The following is a 22,476-nucleotide window of genomic DNA, read 5'->3' as shown; positions in this document are numbered from 1 at the left end:
ATTGTGTACAAATAAAATTACTGCCTACTTCTTGCGTTATTACTTACTTCTTAGTAAGTAGTAGGTGTATTATTTACTTCTTGCAGCTCTAAGGTGGATTTACAACCATGCTTCCACCTTGAGGTGCGTCACCCAACAGTAACTTGTTTTGTCAGTGTATTTCAATGACAACAGGAGGGTTCAGCTGTAGCGCATCCCGAGAAAACCTTACCATTGCATCTGTTGTCAAAAACAGGAAACATTACATTGGCTGGATTCATCACAGCAAGCTTATAACAAAGGCTGCAAAATTTCTTATACTGCGAAACTATCTTAACTTACCCTACAGGCAATCTTTTCACTTTTAATGAACGGCAACCCTCTCTAAATATGAGTAATCGCAAGATTATTTCCATAAGATGGAGTATCCGGTTAAAAGATTACTGTTAAACGTTTGCAGCTCGTCACAATGTTTAAATATTTGGGGTAGTAAAACGAAGGGGAAATGAAATGAACATTTGAAATCAGTAGCATGGAAGATGATTAACAGAATTAAATTTGTTGATATGCTTCTGGCAAAGAGGAGGGCTGCGAAAATTCTGCTTCCTTCATCACGTATCTCGCATGAGAAAAACATAAGACAGATCTGAGGGCATTCCAAAGCATATAGAAAGCCATTTTTTACTCACACCTTAACCATACTTGCTGAAAATGTAAGTGGATTTAGATATGTACCTTTAACGAATTCAAACAGTGGCATTAGCGCTGTTGTGGCTCTAGTAGTGAAAATTTCATTATGGTACGTCAGGTATGTGTCCCTTAGTCCACTACAGCGCATTAACATAGAATATAGCATGTATGTCTTTTAAGTGGTACGAATCATGTCGGTACATTACTGATAACAAGAAAATTGAAATTTATAGGACGATTTAGAGTGCGTAGTAGAACGCAGTCAGATTACGAGTGGAAGGAACTCGAAGGAAAAATTCACATCGCAGTTACGCGGTGCTTATTTATGCACCGAGTCTTCCAAAATTCCATTGAGTGTCTTTTATAATGTACAAGAGACGCTGTTTGATTAGGAGTAGTTTTCTGTTTCCTTAGGGATCTGTCTTTCAATTTCGATATTTTATTCGGCGCACTGATCATCTTGTTACAGCTAACAAAATCGGTTCGCATGGTTTCGAGCCACTTAATTATTTATAATTACCTGAGCTAAAAACTACCGCTAATCGTAGTACACCAACCAAAATTTGTGTAACATAACACAAGTAGATCAATTTAAAATTTCTACATTGAATTTTTATTTCGTCTTTAAAGAAAGCGAACTTCAATTTTAAAAAAACACATTCACCGTAATCATTTAGAGACATCCAAGATGAAGAGAGCTTAGAAGAATAAAGAAAATATTCTTTTGGTTATTTTACGCAAACAGAACTAAATTTCATTACATCTATCTGTTTATATTAAAAAAAAGGGCTACCAATTATTTGTTGGTGCCTCCAACATGACGGCTGCATGCCGCGTGGTTGTGTGTCATTTATTGACTCTTATTTAGATTATAGTATGCCTCTGGGTACAGAAGAGTTTGACGTGGGACAGCCACGACAGACAGAATAAAAAATTACATAACCAATCATAGCTAGATAAACCAGTGGAAGCAAAAACGATAAACAACTAATAAGTACACGCGAAAAGAACTAAATACGGAAAACAAAATGTACACTTGCTACACAAGAAGACTATGTCGAATGATCTACAAGTGTGATAATTCTCTTATTATTTTACGGAAAAGTACTGTCGGTGATCTAATATCGCTATCGCAAAAGCGAATTGTTTGCGGAGAATTTTTATGTTGTTGGGGTTTCGTGTTGCTCTGGTTACACCTGACGCTACAATCAGATATTTTCAATAAATTTGGTTCCGCTATTTGAAACTAGTGGTTCTCTTCGTTTTCTGGCTCCTGAATCTGTTTTTTCATGCAATGGATACAAAGTAAACGCCTTTCTATTCTGTATTAGGCCTAAAATTCAATGTGACTGAAACTTCGTTAGTACAGAAAGTGGCAGTGTAAATGTTTAAGGGGCTGATATATACTGGTAGTGTAAATGTTTAAGGCACTGACAATTATTGTGTAATCGTGGATACTTTTTTCTTTCTAAGGAGTTCTTAAAACTGCTACGTGGAAAATGTTAAAAGGTAAATCATGAATTCAGTGTCTTACTTTATACTGGCAGCTTAAAAATTTCGACGTTTTCACCTCAAAAATATTCGTCTTATGACATGCAAGAGTGTAAACGTCCTGCTATTCACGCTTACATAATTGTGATAATAGTATCAGAACTGCAAAAGAATATTTATTTTCGTAAGTTTGAAAATAACTTTATATGCAGGACTGTAATATAGACAAAGCATAACTTAAAGATAACAAATTTTAGTGGCGTGACAACCATTCTTAGTCAACCATTATTAGTGTATTCCCATAAGGAGACACAAACGAGCACGAAGTCCGCACACCATGCTAGTTACAGCAGGTGCCCATATCGTCTCATCTACTGTTCTACAGAAAATTCATCAAGACCATCCCACACTTCCTGTAGACATTGGTGTTGGTCATCGTTGTGCTGAAACCAGTGTACAATCGCAGGTCAGCAAGCTATAAAAATGCATGGTCAATATGTTTAGATACTTTGGTACTTTGATTGTTGTGTTTGTGAGAAAAAAGAGCGTTAGTCTGCACAAAACAATAACTTTGCAACTATCTAGCCTTTGTTCGAGCAAAATACATGGATATTGTGTCCCGTGCTCTGACATTGTGTTTCGTAACTGCTTCCTAAACATGGAATGTAAACGTGAAGGTGAGTACAAGGTCTTCTATCTGTGTAATACAACATGGCACTTGAGAGGTTGTATCACTGCGGCTTGTCTGTTAACATCAGCTTCCGCAGAGTCATCTTATTGTATTTATACAGATTGAGCTAGTTCTTGAAGAGATCATGCACGGATGTTTTTTGACATCTGCAATTGTGGAGCATTAATTTCACAGGGCGCATATGATAGCACAGTCCCTATTCAATTATAGAAGTAGCCGAAAACGCTTAAGTTTCTATTATAGACACGACTTTTGATCGCAACCCATAATGATAATGGGAGCTGTTTCTGATCTGGGTCCTGCAGAGGCCAACATAATGTTCAGCGCAGTCTATCCAGCCACACAGAAATGTGCAGCTGGTATGCACCAGCTCTCAAAAAATTTCGTGATTGGTTTAATGAAAATGGTTCAAATGGCTATGAGCACTATGGGACTTAACATCTGAGGTCATCAGTCCCCTAGAACTTAGAACTACTTAAACCTAACTAACCTAAGGACATCACACACATCCATGCCCGAGGCAGGATTCGAACCTGCGACAGTAGCAGCAGTGCGGTTCCAGACTGAAGCGCCTAGAACCGCTCGGCCACATCGGCCGGCGATTAATGAAAAAAGAAGTTGAGATGGGGTAATACTTCACCCTGTGAAACTTTCAGAGAAGTCCTTATTTGCGATGTCGTTTATCGCGTGTCACAATGACTTGAAGGTTGTATATGTTGTAAAGCGTTGACCCTATATGTAAATTTTTGCACCATGTCGTTTTGTGGTAGGTTCGTATGATAGCACCAAGTCTCTTCACCCGCGATAATTTTTTCGAGAAAAGACCTGTCCGCGTTTTGCACGTCAATCTAGTTGTTTTTGTGCCGGAGTTATGGTGTTCGGGACAAACTTTTCTCTTCTTCAAAACATTCTGAAGAATGTCTTGAAGACCTGAGTTATAGATGTTGCTCCATTCTGATTTATGACAGAATAACGTTGACAGACTACTGCCGCACGTTACCACTAAACACTGCCTCCTCACAAATGAATGGTCGTATGCCCATCTGTTGTTTACAGTGTTGTTAGTTCAAGTTAGTACTATAGTTACTGCGCTGATGTCACTTATACGCCAGGAATAAAATCTGTCTCGGAAGTTTTCAGACAGACTGTGTAGTCACGCTGTGTTCGTAGACAATTGAATTCACTGGAGAGTATCGAAAAAGTAAGGGTCGCAGTAACTACACACCGCACATTCACTTGCGGCAAGTCACGTTCGTGCTGTCATAAGACGTATGAACACTCAACAACATTTCTTTAGTTTTCATGTCTACTTGCGTGAAATATCACTCGACCACTAAAAGGTATCAGATACTGTTGGTTACTTGTCATTTCAGATAACATCTCGCGGCATACAAAGCCTGTATGCTTTTGTCTTGAATTCAGTGCTTTCACGACTTCTATATCGTATCTTCTTAATGCGAAGTTGTGTTTTGCAATTTCCACACTACAGTATGTGCAGTACCTGATTCCAAACTGCACCATCTACAGCACTATCATGGACTCTGTAACAAAGCTTGTTGTACTTTAGCAGGATTTATGCTACTTCAACGTGTTCTCGATCACTATTCACTATACATTGCCTCTGTAGTCGTGCGCTCCCAAACCAATAGCAACTAACTTTTTACAGATACTATAAACCGTAACGCAGCATTTGAACCTTTCAGGCAGGCTAGAATCAGTGAATCAAACACTTCCACCACGCTTGCAACCATTCTTCTTTGTTCTAGTGTTAGTCGGCCATTCGTGACATAGTTTTATCTTAAGCAAAAGATGAATTTATTTGCCTGCTAATTTAATTTTTAAACACGCTCTATAATCGTGCTAAATCCAGGAGTGAAGAGTGTCCATCATGTGCGGACTCTTAGATCTGCCTACACTTTATTCTTGTGAAGAAAAGCACACTGTAGATTCTCAAATCCACGTCTCGCATGGATTTATTTATACTTACCTTGGTCAGGTTAATCCTTGCACTAAATTAATAACAGTGCCCAGACACTTTTAATAATGCCATTTATAAGGGACAAACCTGCCTCCATAGCCTATGTCACTAACGCACTCCTGTGCGGTAGCGTTCGAATCGGAGGTAAGCCGGTTCTAATCCTGGTTGTGGATGAAATTTCCACAACCAGTATTTGGCCAGTCATTTGAGAAGAGGTGGTGACGCAAAGTTTATCATCAGTCTTTGCCCCAGTATCGGCAGTGTCTCGTGAAGTGAAACCATGTGATATTTTTGATAGTGAACCGTCGGTCGGACAGAGACATTAAACCGGCGACCCCCTTGGTGTTATCCTAGGGATATAGGCTATGTGCCGGCACCTGGTTTCACCCTCTGCCTTTTCTCATCATCATGCAACACATACATGACTACACACACCTATTGCAGTAGTTTGCACTTAAACAACACACAACAAACACACTTCGCGACGAATACAAAACACCTTTCCAATTCAGATGGCTGAACCTGCCCTTCGGGTTCTCCCAGACAATCATGCCATACGACTTGACTTTTTACTGTGTTAGTAACTGGCGTAACAAACGGAACGCTCCCCAGATCTGTCTACACCTGCCCACCTTCATCTAAGATATCTTCCTTTATTGTAATGGCTTGTTATGTCAGTTCTATGAAGTCAAAGTAAGCCCTGCATCAGAGTTACACAGAGTTTTATGAAGAAAATGAATTTTTCTACATTTTTCAGTGACTCTGGAGGTCAATTTTAACAATGATTCAGTAACTCAAACAAGTGTTCCAGAAGGCTCACATATTGTCGGTCCTGTTTCCATGAAAATCTTGTTTATAATATGCTGACTGAACCGGGCCAACAAACGGACAGAAGGGTTAAAACATAAAAGAGCTAAGATACATGTCAAACAGAATGTGATTAGATTGCATTTTAATTATGGATTACAAATCTGTTCTTCGATCTTGGTAAAAGAATCTCGTACGTTATCGATACAATTAATTAATATTAACTGGAAAATTTTCCATAAGGTTCGGGATTCGGGATTTCAGTCGGATGACGTCGACATCTTGAGGCGATATTTCGGCTAATAACCCTTCAGCCATCATTAGGAATCACATGGAGCATTGCCTTTTCGATTAAAGAAATGGCCTGTTTCGAAGTGTTTAGACTTTGTACATAGACTGCGATTCTTTACTTGCTTCATAATGTCTTTAAAGCAACTGTCGAAAATTAAGTTGAGCAAGGCTCTCAGATCAGGCTTTGCACATTACTTTGTGGTAGCCATGCCCCACAAAACCTATTATGGCACTATGAGTAATCTGAATTCTAGTAGAAGTTAGCAATGCTGGGGATAATTTCTAAAACAAAACAAAAATACGAAAACTTGAACCATACGAACAAAGCTGATAAAGCAAATAGAGGTAAAAACGTAGATATGAAAACAGATGACAAATTTTAAGAAGTTTTATGCACTAGTCAATAATATCTGTTATGGTAAATCAGAAGTAACTTGTATGACACGAAATTTTAGGTTATTATGGGCAATCGAATAGGAATAGATCGAGTGTCTCAATCAATTTTTGATTTACGGAAAGAGCCAAGAATTAAACAGAGTTGTATCACAACTCGAAACAGTGGGAACAATGTGTCAAACAGAGGACAATGTAGCTACAGCAATGCCTTTCAATATGAGACGCTAACAGATTATTCTGTAGCAGTCTTGTATCACAAGATTCATTGTTCTTCATTATTGTCAATTCTGTTCCAGGAAATCTCCACATGTCAACTGTAGCCTGACAAAGAGTAAGTTACAAAAGTTATTCATTTTTATGTCGTAAGGAGAACCATGACCACTGTGTTAATAGTAAGGTTTTATCTAGCATATTGGAATCGCTTTGATACTAAATAAAATCTTATTATCACAATGGGTGCGTTTCCCCTTACGAAGTAAGAATGTCCAACTTTTGTAAATAAATGTAGTGATACCTGTAAGATGGAAACGTCTCCTTTCGAAGGTTGGATACTTTATGCTTGCGACTACCACATGCCGAAAGTAAGCTTTATGTTTCGTAGATATGCAGAAGTGTATTTATGAATACTATAACTGCTTTAACGCGTGGTTAACTCAGTTCATCAGCTTTCTTAAATCGACTGAATTGCGGCCAGTAGTACTGGTAATGTAGATTCTGGTCTACTTTAACTTTTGGCCATCGGGTTGCCTACACACACAGGCTGAGGACTGAAAACATGTTAGCGGCAATGGCATCATCAAGATGGCGGATAATTAAAAAGTCCAAGATGGCGTTGACGGGAAATTTATAAATGCAAAATGTCTGGAAATTCTAAAGTGCAAGATGGCAAGAAATAAAAAAAATTAAAAAATCTAAAAATATGAAAGGCAGAACTATAGTCAATTCTTTTATCTTGGCGGTTCGCACACGCCCGCCCAGACGCGGGAGATTGCTGCGTTGCCAGTTGTACGCGCCAAGAGAAGCAGCGCCATAGTATAGTTCGCTAACTTACGTTTAGGGGGGAGCGCGCAGTTTATGAAGTATAGCCACCACGGCCGCATTAACCCTTTCGCTGCTACAGAGACGTGCTCCCTGCATTCTGCGATGTGCGCGATTTTGTCATCATTGCACTGCTCGCCTGTACAGACACATGGTGTTTCGACTGCTTTGACACACTTTATCATTCGATTTCACAAAAACTATTTGGCTCAAAAATTTGATTTTTACACATCTTCTTGACTGATACCTTCCCCCCATAAATGACTGAATTTTGTTTCGATGTTCAACGCAGTTACTGTGCAGCATTAGATGTAGTAAACCAGTGCACGAAATTTTGAAGAGTTTGCAGAGGTAAAAGTCCATAGCGTATACTTTCCACATGGTCGATTTTAGTTGCCACTAGAAATTTCAAAAAATTACATTCAAACGAATAAAATTCATGAAGTAAGACACTTCGATATTGTTTTTAAAATAAAGAAAATATTCAGCACCTATCAAGGTTCGAACTCGGAACCTTTCACTTAGCTGCCCTACACTTAACCATTACGCTAACACAGCTCGTCCTTAGGTACATCTCCTGGAGGACTTTAAAATATCACGCAAAATACGGACAAACTCTGTTGGTATGATTACGAATTACTCACGTTTCGTCGAAGTTCAATAGGAAATAAACAATTACCGCTGTTCTTTATTGCGAAAAAGCGGTTAGTGAGAATGATACAAACACCTTTCCTTGCTATCGCCTGAATTAGGAGGCTTATTGCTTGTTTGGTTTAATTAATTAATAGAATATGAAGTAATTAGTATAAAGAATGCTTTTTTCCAAACTTTCCGTAAAAGAAAGTCTGCTATCAAGACATTACTATTGTTCAATTACTTTATTTATGACTGAACGTTTCTAAAACTGAAGACACTCGTCTGTGCTCTGCACTGCAGTCGAGCTCTGGCAACGTCGTTCTCTGTTCATTGGCTGACTTTGTTTTGTGACGTCAGATGCGGAGAACGAACCTAAACTCGGCCGCCTTCATATATTACGCGCACTTTAGCCTACCTTTACTTTACATGCCACCCCTTTCTACTCTCCAGCAAATCATAGCGAAGTATTAAAAAAATGTTCAAATGTGTGTGTGAAATCTTGTGGGACTCAACTGCTAAGGTCATCAATCCCTAAGCTTACACACTACTTAACCTATATTATCCTAAGGACAAACACACACACACCCATGCCCGAGGGAGGACTCGAACCTCCGCCAGGACCAGCCACACAGTCCATGACTGCAGCGCCTCAGACTGCTCGGCTAATCCCGCACAGCAGCGAAGTATTAAAATGAAGCAGCCTATCACAATGTAGTTTCAAAGATTAAGTACATAAAACAAGTTAATGAAAGCAAAACCCAGTTGTGCCTTGTACCCGACACACCCATTTCCTTTCCCTCCAGCCAATCACAGTGAAGTATTAAAGCAAGGTGCCAAGATCGAAGACAAGCAGTAAAGTAAAGTATGTAACCTTGAATTGAAAGTCAAAGAAACGCATTATTTACAAATGCCAAAGATATTCATGTGTACATACCTCTCCATTTAGTCAGCGTGTTTTGCAAATGATGAGTAAAAAAGGCGAAAAGTTGCATTATTTCCGTGAAAGTCAAGTGTATTTCCATTTACAAAGCTGTATTTAATCAGCGCAATTTTAACATTATATGTAAAAATTGCGCCGAGTTACATTATTTTCGAGGAAGCCAAAGATAATTACATGAGATATTTGTCTCTGAATTGCATGTACACACACACACACACACACACACACACACACGTATCCAAAAAATTCATACGATTGTATCTTGCAGTATTTCATAGTAGTTTACAGGGTGCTCAAAAGAACTCAAACACTTTAGTTTTTTTTGCACATTGTTGAAAAGTATGTATCCAAAAAATTAAGAAGAGGTGAAACTTGTAGTATTTTTGGCTGTGTTCAAAAGCATCCGAATACTCTAATGCTTCTTTGTGTCATAGTCCAAAGAATACCCAAAAAATGCATAAAGGTTACAATTTGCAGTATTTTTGACTATGCTCAGAAGTTCCCAAACACACTGAATTTTTTGCATCATAGTCGAAAGTATTTATGCAAACAATTACATGTTGGGTATAACATGCAGTAATTTTGGCCTTGCACATTAGTATCCGAATACGCTGATCTTTTTCCACTTGTTCAAAACATTTTTCCAAATAATAACGTAAGGGGTGTAACTTGCAGCATTTCCACATCTAAAAGTGTTTAACAGATCATTATAATGAAACAGCCAATCACAATGTAGTCATCTCGGCCACACTCAAAATTATATGAAGGGTCTAACTTCCAGTATTTCTACAAAAAATGGTTCAAATGGCTCTGAGCACTATGGGACTCAACTGCTGTGGTCATAAGTCCCCTAGAACTTAGAACTACTTAAACCTAACTAACCTAAGGACATCACACACATCCATGCCCGAGGCAGGATTCGAACCTGCGACCGTAGCAGTCGCACGGTTCCGGACTGCGCGCCTAGAGTATTTCTACATCACATGTCACAAGGTAGACAGGCAGGCAGGCATAGCGAAGATTGAACTCGCTAAGTGTTTTGCTTGTTCCAAGTATTGTCTTACTGACATCTAATTGGCATAATACGATATTCATGCCATCTTGCGTAACACACTTGGGCACTATTGTTTAAAGTATACTTTTCGACCAGAGTAAAAAACGTCATTGTCAGGTCAAAAAGTCGTCTCTAAAACTGATACCAAAATCAGTCAAACGTTATAGTGACCCCTAAACTATTTTCCTCATCTATGATGCTTATTAATTGTCACAGTGTCCTTTCCACGTTGAATCTGTCTGTAGAAATATGTGAGCAACGTTAAAAGTGCAACGTTCGGCTCACACACACACACACACACACACACACACACACACACACACTCTCACACGCACGCACATAAACGCGCGCGCGCATCAAATTTGTGTCTAACGTAAGATCGCGAATTGCAAAGTACGTGCCCTAACGTTATTTTCGTACAGAAAACACATGTGGTCTGCTATGAAGATGGGTGAACTTCCTGCAGAATAAGAAAATGAGTGTAAAACATACTCCCCATTATTTGAAAAAATGTTTATGTAGTGTAATTACCGAATTAGTAACACATAGTTACTGAAGGTAAATTTTACTGCAAAACTTCAAGACCCAAAATAAAATCAACTGCAGCTTTATACTCCAAGTGCTTGTCGTCGCCAACAGATGGCTGCACTTGTAGTTGCTCGTAATTCGATTATAGTAATGCCGTGTAAGACACAACAGAGCCTCAAATTAATGATTCTCCACATCTAGGATGCTTGCCGATCGCCACAATGCCAATTCAACTTTTAAAATGTCCGCAAAAATACGTCAGCAAGTCATAAAAGCGCGATGTTTACGGCGAGAAGTGGAAAGCTCTTCAACAAGAGCTCTTCACCAACCTTGTGACCAGCCTGGAAGCAAATTATAGAGCATTCACTGACGTCTGTGGTGATCACACATTCTACTGAGAACCACCTTTGTGATGCCCAGGGTATCACAGTAACTGATGGTGACACCAGCGTATTTATTTACTGTGAATAAAAGTGTCATCTCTTGCGTATTTCTTTCACTTACGTTCTGTACTCCACTGCAGCAGGTCTTTCTTTTTATGGTCAAAGTTTCATTGAGTTATGTTAGTTGGCAGTGATGCATCATGCTGAAGTTACTTTTCACCTTCAGTTCTGCATAGCAGTATATTTTTCAATCGGAAATATGGTGCTAAGGCCCTCTAAACGCATTACATACTTTATTTCTTGTAAAACACTACTAAATAACACGAACAGGCCGGCCGCGGTGGTCTCGCGGTTCTAGGCGCTCAGTCCGGAACCGCGCGACTGGTACGGTCGCAGGTTCGAATCCTGCCTCGGGCATGGATGTGTGTGATGTCCTTAGGTTAGTTAGGTTTAAGTAGTTCTAAGTTCTAGGGGACTGATGACCACAGATGTTAAGTCCCATAGTGCTCAGAGCCATTTGAACCATTTAACACGAACATCTAATAAAATACGAATTGTAAAACACCACACACACGCAACATAGCCAAACACCGTTTTCGGAAGGAAGATGATGTTCTTATTACCTTCCATCACTAAACAGGACAACTTCTCCTTTCTTTACACAAAACATGACCACAGACGTTGACTGACACATAACATATTCAAAGAAGATGACAGAGTCGATATCTCAGAAGAAAAAGATTTGATAAAATTATTTATCGTTTATCGAACACAAAAAACAGATGTAGTTTGTTTATCGTAATACCTGAGTATAATTACAGATTTAGAAAATTTAGACTTCGCTTCAAAATAAAACTGTGACATTTCGAGCTCAGAACACACCTTGCGAACGCAATAGATATTCAAATTAAATATTTTCAGATCTAAGTTCTCTGTATTATTTACAAAAATATATGCAGTTTGCATACTGGCGTTGCTGATAAAAAGTTTAGGTTAAGATGCACTTGTTGATGACGAAAGTATGATTGCTGTGCCACTGTTTGAAAGCTATATGGGCCTTGATATTAAATACGTCTATGTCTAAATTGTCTGTATAGCTTACTGAAAGGCACACAGCTCATTAACTGACATTACTTCAATAAATTACAGGTTAGTACAGAGATATAGTTCTATGCCTGTACCATATATTAAATTCATCTAAATATGTAAAAACTGCAGATCTACCTTACAACAAGGAGTGCACTGAGCATTAGCGAAGTAAACGTGACAACATTTTATGCACACGAAAAGCACTTAATCTAAGCACCTTTGGTTCCATAGCAACTTCATCAAAATGCAAATGCTTTTTGTTGATACATCAAACAACGACTGTCGAACACAACCTCTGGTAAGATGAGGGTGTTGAGACACGTTTCCTCCCAGTATCATTATCATCTTACCCAGTTTTGTTCAGTTGGCAAGGATCCAGCTCTGTGGATTAATTTCATCATTATTTATTTATGGAACGTTTGATGTTTTTATATGTCACTCATCACTGTGTCTTTCACTTTTTTTCTGTAGTCATTGTAAACTTCATCTGACAAAAATTTTCGGGCAAGTTGATACTTTTTGGGGAGAGTTGATATGTTTTCTGGGCAAGCTGATATATTTTGAGGTAAGTTGATTTAGTTTTTTGACATGTTGGTAGTAGCTACAGAATTGCATTTTTGCAAAAATTCACCAATGACAAGCAGGTATATAGCTGTAATCTAAAAACTAGCAAATTAAATACCGTAAGTTACAATCTAAAAGCCAACTTTTAATATGCCTGCAGCAGTGAAAGTTCCCTGGGCTATATCTCTCTGATGTGTCGATTAGTGATCATACACGCACCCCCCCCCCCAGCCCCCCCCCCCTCCTCGCCAGTATATTGGAGTTTAGTCTTGTGACGTATCCCAATAAGTCTGCAATATAATTTAGAATTTCAATTGAAGTGCTGATGTTGCATTCTTTCAAACCCAAATTTTTCGGAACTTGGGACCATCCAATGACCACCACAGGAACGAGTTATGACAAGAATAATTAAAGATGTTAATACCATAGTAGTATTACTTCTACTACAGATGGTCGACTTACATTAATTGGGTTACTTGCGAGGATAGTTGTCAGGCTCCAAATCGTTGTGGGGCCCCAGATGATTTTGATGACAGCAGACCGTATTTGTAAGTACTGTAATGCAATGCAACAATATGACTTGCATCAAATTAAAAGACTTAAATCAGACCTTGCACCGAGCGGGTTAGCGCAGTGGTTAGCACACTGGACTCGAATTCGGGAGAACGACGGTTCAGACACTGGTCCGATCATCCTTTTTAGGTTTTCCGTGATTTCCCTAAGTCGTTTAAGGAAAGGCCTCTTTCCATCTTCGTCCTTCCATAATCCGAGCTTGTGCTCCGACTCTAATGACCTCGTAGTCGACGGGACATTAAACACTAATCTCCTCCTTCTCAGACTTGGTTGAACAATTTTAGACTACAAGGTTCGACTTCTTCTATATCATGCAAATCTGCACATAATGATGCGCAGACGACACACAAGTCGCCAAGTCGCCAAACTGATCTCCTTCCAACGTAGCCGGCTGCTGTGGCCGTGCCCTTCTAGGCACTTCAGTCCGGAACCGCGTGACTGCTACGGTCGCAGGTTCGAATCCTGCCTCGGGCATGGATGTGTGTGATGTTCTTAGGTTAGTTAGGTTTAAGTAGTTCTAAGTTCTAGGGGACTGATTACCTCAGATGTTGAGTCCCATAGTGCTCAGAGCCATTTTTGAACCTTCCAACGTAATTTATACTGAAATATAACAAACTCTACATATCATTAATGAGAGGTAGTAACCTCAAAAACATTGACCAAATCAGGATTTCCAGCTATTGTATCTGAACAACTTATGAACAAATACGAGATATACTTACACTCTAAGATGCAGTAAGAGGCGGACTGAAGATAGGTCATTCGTGCCTCTCTTATTTTGAAAAATGAATATCGAAAATAACAGCACCGATGGCTATACAAAATGGTAATAGTAATATACATTTAATCTTTGAACAGCGAAAGAATTACGCTCTTCACATTGTACTCAATGATTTTTAACATGCTGCGCTTGTCCGCAACAATGGTTACCATTTCATACTTCAGACTGCAGTCACTATAGTAAAATCTAACTTTTGCGTATCCACGACTGAAGAATATACTGAAGAAGAACTTTTTCGAAAATGCTACATTTTGCAACTTCCTGATCAACATGACAGCGATGGCACTCACATGGTCATTTCTACCTGTTGCATTTATGGTTTTTGGAGAAAGGAACCAAATGTAAAGGCATATGCACCATCTGACAGCAGATGTTATCGAGCCTTAGATGTAATATCCTGAAATGCAGCAGAACACAGCATGTGACCAGTGCCTGAGACAGGGCGCTGGATCTCAAGAACTCGATGCGGCCAGAAAATGCCCTGACTTAATGGTTCAAATGGCTCTGAGCACTATGGGACCTAACATCTGAGGTCATCAGTCCCCTAGAACTTAGAATTACTTAAACCTAACTAACGTGAGTACATTACACACATCCATGCCCGAGGCAGGATTCGAACCTGCAACCGTAGCGGTCGCGTGGTTCCAGATTGAAATGCACTGACTGTTCAGCAACTCCACCAACAGTGAACCGCTTCCATACTGCCTGACCAGCTTTCAGGAAACTTCTGCAGTTCGACCTACTATTGTGAGGTAGCTGCTTAAACTCACTCACAAACTTTGTTCCGGACATTTCTGGGCGACACAGAAACGTGGGCATGTATAGTTGTTTCTTCTACTCGTGCTTTTCTTTGTTATTTTGAATATAGTGTGTGCTTGTGGTAGTAGTAAGTAAGCAACATGTCTAAACAGGCTCTGGCTCATGATACAATTCAGCATCTGCTAGATTAGGTACCTCAGTTGCAGACAGGAAGTTGAACAGAGGGGAGTCGATCAGTTTTTATGGAAATTATCACTGGAAATGTCATGTAGAGTTCGCTTGCTATTTTCAAAGACTTTGAATGAAGCGGTATACACTGTGGGGGCATTAGCTGAAATTGATGTCACCGAACCACTGGAAAAGTAAATGACATTTAACACAGGTATCAAGTGTTTCAAATGATACCGTTAAGCATAATTGTAGGGAGCAGCAACTCCAAACATGTAAACATTTTGGAAAATCGGAACGGTATTGTACATGAAAAAGTTGGCTGAGACGGAAGGTGGTCACAGGGTAATCCTCTGTTAGTTGAGGCAGGGGGTGTTATGTCCGCTGTACAATGCTGCCAGTAAAGCTTAGCATGGGTCACCTCCGTGCAGAATCAATGGTAGACTGTTTTCTGAGAAGCTGCGTGAAAGGGGAAGTTGTGCAAATTCTTATTAGACACTAGACACAAAGTACTGGTAACAGTGTATTTGGTGTAGTAGAATTAAATCAGCGATGCTGGAGGTTCAATGGCATTGCTGGGGAATGTTGATTCTCTCGGTCGGGCAGTGTTAGGAATACGAGTAGTGGAAAGTAACTTCTGGATAATCGTAGCTCTCCCTACAACTGATAAGGCTATGAAGTCATATTTGGTCTAGATTTCCTGGTTGCTCATCACGTCAAAGTCAAGTCAGATCAATGTATATTAGAACTGAATGGAACACAGTCACATCTCGGTTTTATGGCCAGAAAACGAACATTAGCACAAGGAAGACCTGAGAAGCCAAGTAAGACGGCTAAACTGTGTACACTGACTGGACCATTGCCTGTCACACCTCTAACTCAGTATCATACTCCCACGGGGAATGAATTGCCTGTCGATAAGGAACTATATAGGGTTCTGTGACATTTGCGACCTGTCAGGGAAGAGTTTATAAATCAATAACTTTAAGGTGGGATCACAGAAGAGAGTAGCAGCCCTTGGTCGGCTCCTACTGTCATTGTCCTAAATGAGTCAGATAGCTGTAAGGCATATCGATAATGTTCTCATTACCCTTATTTAGATCAGAAAATAGTTACAGACACTTACCTGATGCCCAATATAACAGAGACTCCAGATAATCTGGGCCAGTGTAGTTATTTTACAACTATGGACCTGCGAAGTGCGTACCGTCAGTTACAGTTAGCGCCTGAAGATCGTCTGAAAACCGTATTATCAGTGCCGTCCAGACCTTTATAATATTTTTATGTGCCATTTGGTGTGAAACACACATCTGCAACCTTCCAGCAGCTGTTGGATGATGTATTACGAGGATTAAAAGTAAAGCGATGCATGGTATATTTAGACATCATTATGTTTTCCAAGGGTATCTAATAGCATGTAATGCACTTATACAAAACTTTTGTCCATTTATGTGTACGACACTTTACTTTTTGCCCAGAAGAATCCTATTTCGTATCACGAGCAGTCTGTTACTTGGGCCATATTATCGGCGAGGATAGTGTATACTTCTGATGTCACGAGAAATTTTCCGACATACACTACTGAAAAGGCATGCTGTGTTATTTAGGCTAATTATTATAGAAAATTGATCCCCAAATTCCTGAAATTTCAAGGCACCTCACACAGCTATTAAAGAAAGGAGTTAAATTTCAATGGTCTCTTGATTGCGAAACGGTATTTGTAAAACTGAATCATTTTTTGACCTCTAGTCCAATTCTCACTTTTTCAGACTACCAAAAGTAATTTATGCTGCCATGTGACACAAGGAATTTGTACTTTAAGCCAGGAAGTAGACAAGTAGTAACATCTAACAGCAAATGTGTCATGACAACTTCGCAAGGGACAGAAAAATTATTAGACTACTGAGAAAAAATTGGTAGCCTCAATATTTGGGGAAGTGTATCTCTGTTGCTGTTTTTATGGATGAAGCGTCAAAGTAATAACTGATCATGCAGCATTGAAATGTTACTAGAGCTCAAACATCCAGTCAGGTGTTTAACTATATGAACATTATGACTGAGTGAATTCGATTTTGAAGTTGTATATCGATAAGGTAAATCACCAGGCAACGCAGATATTCTTAGTTGCAAAATGTGCGCCAAAGAATGTGTTACTACAGACACAGAAGAATGGTGAGAAACACAGAGTCCTAACCTAGACTGTGAACAGTTCCCAAAGCAGTCACAATTAACCATACTAAAAAAAGCATTATTATCAAAGAAACATTTCAGACAATGTGTGATGAAAACCAACCTCTATGTAACAAAGGGAAAGACTAAAAATGTTTGCACACTATCAAGGGCCCTATCAAGTAATAGAAATGACACCCCCACACCCCCACCCCACCCCTATTACTGTTAAGCTGCCACTAACAGCCAGCACATCGGAAGTGCATGCAAGTCGTGTTAACCCATTAAAAGGGACCCCAGAAGCGCTGCTACCATTTCTTTCAGCATCTTTGGAATAGAGGATGGGAGTGCGTGGGAAGAAACAAAATAAGTGGAAAACTGGGCGAGGATGACAGGACACTCCTATAGTTATTCCGACACATTGCGACGAGCAGGAGCCGGCCGCGGTGGTCTCGCGGTTCTAGGCGCTCAGTCCGGAGCCGCGCGACCGATACGGTCGCAGGTTCGAATCCTGCCTCGGGCATGGATGTGTGTGATGTCCTTAGGTTAGTTAGGTTTAAGTAGTTCTAAGTTCTAGGGGACTGATGACCAAAGATGTTAAGTCCCATAGTGCTCAGAGCCATTTGAACCATTTGACGAGCAGGAATAATAAAGTAACAAAAGGATTTCCTCTTCCATTAGGGCATGGTGTGGTTCTACCCATAACGGAGGGTGGCAGTTCTAGTACCAGGTATCGAGCTCAGGAAGAAGGGGAAAAAGAACATGGGAAGCCTTGCCATAAGTCCGCTGTGCTGTTGTGGACTGGCAGAAGCTCTCAAAGTAGATCTTCTAATAAGTGACATGTTGTTCACACAACAACCAGACGTAATAATATCAGACCATCAATGGATCTTGAGACTGAATTGTAAAGTTTGGGCACTGGAAAACGAAATTCAGCGGTTAGAAAATACTTTTAGCAAACTAAAAATCGTGATGAAAAACAAGAGAAGGTTTAACGATACACCGAGGCAGTATCAGCTGCTACAGTCAGCTTTTATACGATTACAGAGGCAGCTACACTAAATTATGGAGTTAGTCCCATGAGTCTGACGAAAAAGTGGTTGGTTAGATACAGGTGGTCGAAATCTGGAAACCGTTTTCGGTACAGCGGACACAGATGATCTAGGAAAGATTAATAAGGTAGTACAGAAAGTACAACCGGTTTAGAAGTCAACCAGGGAACTGTAGACCTACAATCCTTGCAACTCGCCGGCCTTGAAAAGGATGTAGTAAAAAATACTAGACAGCTATGTTCCTTACCTGCAATACTGATGTCCCACTTTCAGGCATCGGCAGACGCAACTAATCAAAGTCTTGTTACGTACTGCCTTCAGTCATTTAAAATCAATCCTCTACCATGGATCAGTTCCTAGAAGGGCAATGTAAGATTCAGGCAGAACTGCCTGCACTATTACAACTGCTAACTGCGGTAGGGCAAGAATTTTTATCGCTGTACCATCATTTGGCCACAGTCATCAGTACACAAGAGGGTAATCGGCTGAAAATTCATACACAAATAGCATTAACTTGCAGAGACCACAGATTTGAGTGTTATGCCCTCCATACTTACCCTGTAGCCTGGGGAGCCTCGCAAAAGCTCGTGAATCTGAAAGCAGGCGAAATATTATTAGTGACCCTGAAAAGACAGTCGCACGCCATGCACTGCACGCCGGAATTACTGTGCTACCGAGTAGAGCCAATCACCATCTGCCATACACAACAGATACACACTATTCCAAAGTCGTTCAAGCTCATCCTCTTTGCAATTGAATGTCCTAAACAGATAAGCACAGTTAAAACGGAATTCTTCCAAAGAACAGGATTTCGTTGGTTATACTCTGTGGCAAACCCAATGTTCATCGTTGTTATTTGTTTTGCGCAAGGTCGTTACAGTGGCCCACATCATATAGAGCTAAAGGGATAAGCGTTATTAATCAACAGCACAATATTAGGTATTCCCACACCGACCTTCAGATTATCCGCCACCACCATTAGAAACACAACCCTAAATATCATTTACATATTAATATACCTAGACAACCTATCTTTTGAGATCCTACCCATTGTACACCTAACTTGCTTGCATGGCTGTTTGGACCCGACTCTGCTCGCCTTTCTGTATCAGATGATAGCTATGAAAAATGCTTGCGTATTAATGGAGAACCATTTAGACCACGTGAAAAGGTATTGTACAGAACATCATTGCGAACTCGTACCTGTAGGAACCACAATCTCAGCTGCCAGCATGATTTTATCGGTAACATGTACTGCTTACTACCAGTACAAGCGAAAAGTTATTCAGATCCAGTTCATACCAACCTACCAACTACCGCTCTAACCACTAACAACGGTACCAATGAGGGACAGTCTTGCGAAGGACAGAATAAATAATGGACCACAAACTCAGTGCTTGTCAGATTTCGTAAACAGTGTAAGGACCGACTGTCACTGAGAGCAGTGTGGAGGGTGTGAAGTGTAAATACTTGCAAGCAAATCAGTGCTTATGCTACAGTCTGTTATCAACAGGAACCCAGATGGCCAAATTTTTCTTAGAGGGAAGGTCGTGTAACAGAGTAGGACACAGCCCGTGCTCAGTGCCTTAGACAGAATGCTGCGTCCCAGGCATTGACAGCCGCTGGTCAACGCCTTGCCTGTTCAGCAACTTTCGTAACAGCGAGACACTTCTGTGCCACTGCTTCAATGCTTGGGACCCTGACAAGCCACCAGGAAGCTTCTGCAGTTCGACCCACTCACGTGACGCCGCTGCCGAACTTCTGTCACAGACCTCTACTCCAGACGTTTCCGCAGAACACAGAAACGTAATCCCTTTAGTCTAGTTAGCCCCAGGCAGCTGCATTGGAACTCCTAGGGCCACCCTGTAATTGTTGAATAGCGGGGCACTAGTATGACGTCAAGTCTGCGCCGATCGACGACATAACAATGACGCTGCCGTCACTACTGTCACCCTGCCTCGAATCTCTGTCTGTCGCCTAACCACCCAGGCACTTGGGTAGCTCAGCACTCTCCTACCTCCAAGGTTCTACGATACGGAGGTCCAACCATCCTCATCTTTGCCGAAGTTCCAGCAGAAGACCCCTTCATTATGTGTCACTGGGAGCACATTAAAAAAAAATCTTTATTTACCATCAACAATAATATTTATACATCACAAGCCCACCTCCTTATTTGATTTGTGGGTCTTACTTGCTACTGTTAGTTACAATTAGCAGCTAATTACAATATATTAAGTCGTGAGCTACAGCTATAATCTAATTTCAATGGGCAGCTATATACAGCTATTTATTTTAACTCCTAAGATTTTTAACTAAACCTACGTTCTACTTCCTGCAGCGTCACAGATGTGTCAGCAATGTACAAACCTACTTTATTGCCTTGCCCATCGAGCTAATCCCGATGGGCGTGCCCCTGACACTAGGCAGGTCAGGATGTTAATCGCTGCAGGTTCCTAAATCTAGATTTCTAGACTAATTCCTACTAACTAGTTCTAACCTAAGTCATCTCCAGTGTATTGTCAAATCCAGGTTATTTTTTTCCCCACTCCCCCTAATCCCGTACGCGGCGGATTCCAGACTAAAGGGTCGGCCTATCCACGCACAGGCGGTATGGGAGTAGGGCACGTATTTGTCGTAATCTGTGCTATTTAGTTTTGTTCCCTCATGTATTCTCTCAACACTTTCTGTGATACCTCGTTGGCAAGTCTATACAGTGTTTGGAAGGTGTCTTCTTGTCTTATCAGGTGGTATGTGTCATAGTCGGGTAGTTGTTCGCGTAATGTAGAGGCAACATCATTGAAGAGGGGGCACTAGTAAATCACATGATCGGGAGTGCCCTCCGGTTCACCACATTCACACGCGGGTGTGGCCCCTTTCCCGAACCGACATAGGTATGCTGGGTAAGGTCCATGTCCAGTGAGAAAATGGATTAGTCCTCTGGTGGGTTCAAAGTACTTCATTTTTAGCCGTTCCCTAATGCTTGGTATCAACTCATGTGTCCTGCGCCCTGTTTCATCCGCGTCCCACAGTTCTTGCCATAATTGTACTCCCCTTTGCCGAATCTCACCCTTGTCCCCTGCCCCAATGCCTAAAATCTCCTCTATTTTTGTTACATTTCCCTTTTTAATCCAGAACCATGCAGCCTGCTCCCTGATTTTGATGTCCAAGGGGCAAAGCCCCATTATGACTAGTAGTGCTCCCCCTGGTGATGTTCTGTAAGCCCCAACCGATCTAAGAATCATATTCCTCTGAACCCTTCTCACTGTCATGGCGGGCACCACCCTCGTGAGCCTGTGTGCCCAGACTCCCGAGCCGTAACCCACTTTCGATGTTAATATACTGTTATGATAGAGTCTTATGAGATGAGGTGGAAGATGAAATCTTTTGTGTCCTATGGATATGAGGTTGTTCAATGTTTGGAGGGCTTTCTGGGTTACGGTTTCGATGTGTTTCCCAAAATTCCACTTCTCATCAATGATGATGCCCAAGTATCGTGCGTCAGTCTCCGAAGAACCGGCGAGCGCTCGATTCGTACAGTCGGGTTACGGATTAATTGTCCCTTCAATAGTAAGTAGGTTGACTTACTTGGTGACACCGTCATTTTGGTGTTTTGGCACCATAGTTGTAACTTGTTTAGGGCACTCTCTATTTTAGGTTCAATGTCTTCGCGGCTACGGCCGCCGACCAACAGGAGGAGGTCATCTGCATAGGCTATCACCTCTAGCACTTCTTCACTTTGTTGCAGGGTGTCTAATAAAGGCTCCATGTGAGTGTCCCAAAACAGGGGCCCTAGCACGGAACCCTGAGGACAACCCTTCGTTATAGATTTTCCAATTGTCTTGCTAGAAGATGATAGCCAGACCTCCCGTTCCTCGCAATAGCTCCTCAGACAACCATATAGCGGCCCTGGGCACTCCTTCTCCCGCAAACAGGAGAAGAGCGAAGGCCACCACAGGTTGTCGAAGGCGCCACTGATGTCAACCATGATGCCCGCCACGTACTTATGTGGGGTAGAGCCACAGACCCCAGCAGCCAGGGCGATTGCATCAGATGTCGATCACCCAGGCCTGAAGCCGAACTGCCTGTCGCTCACCCCACGCAGCACTCTATGTGCAGCCAGTCTGTCAGCTAGTAGCTTTTCTAATATTTTCCCTAGTATGTTAATCAAGCAGATTGGTCTGTAGGATTTTACATTTGTTGGATCTTTATCTAACCCTTTCCGAATAATGACTACATTCGCGGACTTCCACACCCTTGGAATTCTTTGTTGTATCAGACATTCGTTGTATAAGTGGTGCAGCTAGGTGGGGAGCTAGGAATTGCACCACCTCGGCTACAATGCCGTCTGGCCCGGGAGCTTTACCCCTTTTAAGTGATTTTATGTGGGCAGCCACCTCTTCCTCCGAGAAAGGGTAGACT

This window comes from Schistocerca nitens, chromosome 3, assembly GCF_023898315.1.
Source record: "Schistocerca nitens isolate TAMUIC-IGC-003100 chromosome 3, iqSchNite1.1, whole genome shotgun sequence".
Taxonomy (NCBI): domain Eukaryota; kingdom Metazoa; phylum Arthropoda; class Insecta; order Orthoptera; family Acrididae; genus Schistocerca; species Schistocerca nitens.
Note: the sequence above shows the minus strand (reverse complement) of the source record.